This window comes from Acomys minous, assembly GCF_964271855.1.
Source record: "Acomys minous genome assembly, chromosome: 9".
Lineage (NCBI taxonomy): Eukaryota > Metazoa > Chordata > Mammalia > Rodentia > Muridae > Acomys > Acomys minous.
The window spans coordinates 50,449,531-50,455,652 of NC_140490.1; the positions used below are offsets into that span (position 1 = coordinate 50,449,531).

Here is a 6,122-nt window from a genome sequence, read left to right on the forward strand (position 1 = left end):
TTGAATGAACTAAAGCAAGTTAAAGCAAGAATAGATGACAAATGAATTCAGCCCAGATGAGGGAAATGATAATGACCTCACATAGGTGCTACCCGCTCAGGAGGAAGATGACAACTGAGTGTGACAGAGGAGAGGAAGGATGAATTGTTCTAAATTTCTCTGGCTTAAATCTGGACGATTAACTAAAATCAAGAACATATCAAGAGTAAATAACAGTGCACTGTGCCCTCACTGCTGACATTGCATTCTCAGCAATGGCGTAGCTTGACTCATAAATAACATTGAGTCCGGAATTTCTCAATCCTTTATCTGAGTAAATTTGATCGAGTTCTACAGATGCATCTTGGTTAAGCCAAGCCATCAGAACAAATATCTACCTTGTTTTTCCTCTTCCAGACTCACGTTTTGTAAAGGTAAGGTCACACAAGCCCTATGGGAACAGAGATGGAGCCAAAGGTCTCAGCCCAGTAGGGCTTGTTGTGATGGGGCCCAGGTGGGCCAGGGGTGGCTTCTTGACATATTCAGAGGACAGCAACTGCTTTTCAGAGGCCTGTAAATTTCAGCTCATGGTTCTGTCTCATTTTCCATTCAGAGGCAGAGCACCAGGTACTTGGCAGTCCATGAAATAAAACTCCACTCACACACTGCTCTGCTTCCTCGGAGGCTGGGTCTCAGCCTGGCTCGCTCCCTCTCTCTCCTCCCACTCATTGACGTTTTCTGTCTTGTTCCCCTTTCCATGTTTCTTTTTGACATTTTGGCTCCACGATGTAGCTCTCTGCAAAAGTAAAGTGATCTTTAAGAAGAGTTATTCCCACAACTGGAGAAGTAAAGTTTAGGCTGAAGTAACCCCAACACAAATGCCCATCCCCACCCCATGCAAAGGGAGCCTGGGTATAAAGGATGGACAGGGGGCGCTGAAGGTAAGTCTAGAAGGGTCCATTGACAAATCCCCAAGCAGCTCCTCTCAGCAGTAGGAACAAGGAAGGCCCCTGCTCTGCACACGGCCAGGCCACACTGACATCTTCCTAAGAAAGATGATAAGCCCAGAAGACCAACATGGAGCCACATGTCTGTAACTCCAGCATTTAGGAGCATCAAAAATTCAAGGTCATCCTTTCGTACCTGGGGAGTTTGAGGCCAACTAAGACTAGGGACCATCTCAAACAGTCAAACGAAAAATGGAAAAGTTGAGATGTGGAGGCAATAAGACTTCCTCCTATATGCCTATTATATTGTTGCATAAGCTGTCCTCTACCCAGTGGTCACCGAGGCCACCGCCTCCTGAGCGCTAGCTTTACAGGCATGTTGTCATTCTCTTCACCTTCCCCAAAATTTGTGAAAACCATTCAGGACAAGGGTTCTTGCCAGACCTTCATTATCTATTACATATATAAGTCTGAATGCTACCAAACCATTTAGAAGCAAAAATATACGTTTACTCCATACATGTATATGTGCTCCACTCCCAAGACCTGCCTCTGACACTGTCCACTACAACCCACCCTTGCATTCTGCACTTCTTCTCCCACAGAAAGGTCCTATGTAGCCCCTTTCTTTGTTTTATACATGGTACACAAATACCCTCAGATTCCCTTGGAATTATTCCCTCCTTCATCCCTCACTTCTAACTTCTAGGCCTCGTTCTTCTAGCTCACAAAGGAGAGTGTGCCCACTCCTACCCCATGGACGCACGGTGTTTCACCAGTGAACTGCATTAATTACTCTTCTTATTTATGTGGTGAAATATCTGGCTGAAGCACATTAAAGGAGAAAACCCATTGGCTCACCGTTTATGAGGGTACAGAGCAGCACAGTGGGGAAGGCAAGATGGAGGGAAGGGGTAGTGCAAGCTTGCTCACATTTGAGTAGGTGGAGAGGGAGAGATAAGAAGGAGAAAAAGGACAGGAAGTGGAGCCAGCCTATAAACCTCAAGACCCACCCACCCTGGAAGAAAGCCTTCCTCCCAGAGTCCCCCCAGAACAGAACTGCCAGCTGAAGACCAAGTGTTGAAACTCAGGAGCCTGCGGGAGGAGTTTTACATCCAAGCCTTTACATGGCCAGAGTCAGTGAGGGCCAGAAATATGTCTCATCCATGCTGACAGGTGTGTGCTGAGGCCTCAGGTCCCCTGCTGCTTCCTTCACCCTTCAGTCTTTCCAGAGCTTAAGTGACATTCTCAACATGAGCATCCCTGGGTGTCCGCTGAGCCCTGTTAACTCTACTTACTCAGAGATTCCCTTTCATTCAGACACTGTTGATCTGGAAGAAGGTCAAGAGGAAGAAGTTACCAAGTGTTCTTTACAGAAGAACACAGAGGAGGCTGCCTCCGTGTCCCCTTCTCCAGGCTTTCAGCTACTCAAGCACCACCTCCAAAGAGGACCATGCCTTGTTAAATAAAAGGGTAGACACAGGCATCCAAGGCACCTGGGAAGTCAAGACAAAAATGTCTAAGCTCCCCACTGCAGGCTCTGATACGCTGTTCAACGGGAAGCAGGATCTATTAAAAAGCAAGGCTCCGGCCTCTTAGTTGCCAGTGGTTGAAGAGAAGCCACAGCATCCCAAACCTCTGCTCAAGGCCAGGTACTCTCCAGGTGGGTAGATATGCCAACTTAACATCAGAAAGCAGTGTCACTCTTGGAGGATGCTGTGGTCCCACTAGGGAGAATAACCCAATGGGATGCCTACCTCCTGAGGTGGGACTGTGCTCTGGCAGCAGCTTTGGTGTTTGCCTCCACCCCCATTGTTACACTATCCTTTTGGATGGTTTATTCTCCACTGCTGTCAGCCAAAGGGGAATCATGGATCACATGGCAGCAGCCCTGTAAGATGTGTCTACGTCCTAAACACAAAAAGCACGAATGTGGCCCTATTTGAGCAAAGAAGGTCTTGTTAATGTAACCAAGTTAAAGGTATTAAGATGAGATGGTTTTGATCTGTCTGAGTGCCCCCAAAACTTAATGTCCTTCTAAGAGATGGGACTCTTTTTTTTTTTGAGATGTGACTCTTATAGATGACTCCAGTTGACAATAGTATGTGATATTATAGTTCACTATAGCTAGAAGAAAGGATTTTGAATATGCTCACTACAAGGAAAAGATGAATGTTTGAGGGGACAGATATACTAATTGCATACTGTATAGTATCAAAGCATCATATTGTAGCCCACAATATAGGCATACCATCATTACTTAAAGTAGATGCTTAAAAATACCAGTTAAAATGTATTTATGTTTGCCCCAATGCTTTGAAGATTAATAACAATATTCCAAAGGCCAATGAACTGTGCACTTTCTGTGGGCACATTGGGTGACATGCGTACTAGTAGCTTTCCATCGCTGCCACAAAGTACTTGAAGTAAAGAGAAAGGGTTTGTTTTGACTTGCAGCTTTGAAGGTTGCAGCCCCTGACTGCCTAGCCTGTGGTGAGACTTTGTGGTAGCGCTGCATGGGTGGGGGCCTGTTCACCTCAAGGCTTCATGGAAAAGCAAGACAGGAAGGGGTTAGGGCTCTGTAATCTGCTACAAGGATGCACCTGCTGTGACCTAAGACCTAACATTAAGTCCCCTCTTAAAAGTTTCTACCGCCTTCTAACACCTCCATGAGCTATAGGCCAAGTGCATAACACATGGAACATTCTAGATCCAAACTACAGTAGCACATGAATTATACATCAATAAAGTCACTTTTTAAAATGTAAACAAACAAAAACCATTAACATCAAAACAAAGAATGTAAAGCTCCAGTGAGCTGAGCCTTAGGTAACATAAATTGAAGATGGTTGAGGTAACAGCACAGCCAATAAAGCGTTTAAGGACCAGAGTTTGACTTACCCAAACACTCCCCACCCCCACCCCCACCCCCTACCCCCCCACACACACACACACACAAAGCCAGGCCAGGCATGGTAGCATGAACCTGTAATCCTAGTGCTGAGGAGGTGATGGGTAGGTCCTTGGGGCTTCTTGCCCAGCTAGCTAGCCTAGCCTACCTGGTGGGCTCAAGGCCAGTGAAGAGACCCTGCCTCAAAACTCAAGATGGTCAACACTCAAGAGCTATAGCCATGGTTGTCCTCTGGCTTTCATAAATGTGCACATGTGCTAACAGGACTTCTCTATTGGCCTGACTCCACCCGTAACTATAACCACTGGCAACTGGTCGGAGCCTGTGACTACCGTTGGCAACCTTTGGTGACTGCTACAGCCACAGGCCTTGGCGTTGGAACTCTGATTCACTGACAACAAGGGCACAGATCAGAATGTTCATTCCTCCTGACGTTGAAAGTTGACATTTTCTCTCTGCTCTCTGTCCTGCAGCCCTATGCGTGGATACCTCACCCTTTCTCTTAGCAGACTTGGAATGTTCTAAGACTTTCTTCCATGGCTGGTTCTTCCTTAAGCCTTCAGCTTTTAACTACATCATTCTTTGGCATTTTGAAAAGTGAAGCAGAGTCATAGAAAATTCTGACTGAAATAGTCACAGGACAGCAGCAATTTTTTTCAACACATTTTTTTATATTTCCACATGTGAGAGACATAGATAGCACAAATCCAAATACAACTGGTCAGTTAGCTTCTTTGTGCTATGTCAGAAAATGTGGTCAAGAATCAAGTCCTGACACATTATGCTTGCTGTAAAAACATTGCAAAAGAGAATGCAAACTCAGCTAACAGAGACAGGAAGGCAGTGCCCACAAAACAGCTTATATGCCATGCATACCCGTGTCCATGGGAGGTGGCTGTCTCAGCGCTCACTATCAACAGAGCTGATACAAGCATAAACATTCTACAACTTGCTGTTTTCTTGGATTCCTTGGCCCATATGAAGAGTGGTGAAGAAGCACAGAAGTCCAGGGCAAAATGCTTAGGGCTAAAGAAAGGAGAAAAAGAAAAAAACAAGTCTCAAAACTATTAAAAAAAAAAAAAAGCACCCTACCACACACAATTGGTCATACTGTGAAGGCTGTATTGGGAGATTTAGATGCCCTGACACTCTACAAGAGCAGTGATCATCTTCTGTCAGATTCTAATGTTCAGAAAGACGGCAGCTTGTGTACAGTGCCTTTAGCAATCAGATACTTGACTGACTCCAGTTCCCTTCCTACCAGACCTCCCAGAATGACACAAGGAGGGATGGAGTCTGGTGTTCAGATAAAGAGCAGAGAGGAGAATCTAAAGGCGGCACTTGATGAAATAATTTGGCTCTTCTATTAGGAAATCATTCTATTTACTGAAGGAAAAGCTCATTTTTGACAGCAAACATGGAGAAACCAAGCACATGATTTCCCAGGCTCCATGAGGAAGATTAGTCAAGTACACATATGCTCCCGAGGGAAGATAAACCAAACAAACAGGTGAATCCAGCTTTCGATCATTTAGGGCTGTAGCTACATCATACAACACCTTTGCTAGCATTTGAAATTTCAAATGATAGTCATTTGGGATTGCGACTCTCCCACAAAAGGCTGTTTGATACGTACTCAACTTGCACTGTGCCTCATAGCAGGCTGTCACCCTGGATTGGCTTTAGCCAAGGAGGCTTGCTGAAGGTTGAGATGGAAAGACCTCCTTTTGTATGAGAGACAGCTAAGGGTATAGTCTGAGCCTTGCAGTCCCTTCCCATGATGTGTGTAGCTATGGCTGTAGTAGCCATTGTGCAGTCTTGAGATGGCAAGAGTAAAGAACGCAGAGAGAAACCCCGGCTCCGTTGGGATTTGACTGGGCAGTTCAGCTGATACAGGCCTATGTCCACATTTCTTAAGAGGCAAATACATACTGATTTGGCTTCTTGTGGTTTGGGATTTGTGTCTTGCAGCCCAAAGTGTTCCTCACTGGGGCAAAAGGAAGCAGGTGCCTGAATGGGCATGGGATAAGAGGAAATACCTTGGTGTCTGAATAGCAGGTATCAAAGGCAGACCCACACTATTAATTTTCTCTTTGTAATCCATGACAGAGCCCTAACAGCAAACTCAGAGATAAAAAGGAGATCTTGGGGGCATGTTTAGTCACCAGTATCCATAGACAAGGTTTTCCTCTACGGAGAGAGCCAGGAGACAAAGGGGCAGTTAAAGGTTTTGTAAGAAGAAAGATAGACACTACACTGCTTTATAATCTTGGTGGCAGGGCAGG

General features: G+C 45.3%; 1 long non-coding RNA gene across 1 annotated transcript; it reads right to left on the minus strand.

The window, feature by feature from the left end:
- Window positions 1-727: 727 nt before the first annotated feature.
- Window positions 728-4,795, minus strand: LOC311605301. Its single transcript, XR_014781890.1, has 3 exons — window positions 4,714-4,795; window positions 2,225-2,257; window positions 728-775 (listed from the first exon to the last, which is right to left on the minus strand). It is a non-coding gene; the product is annotated as an uncharacterized lncRNA (long non-coding RNA).
- Between the last annotated feature and the right edge of the window lie 1,327 nt (window positions 4,796-6,122).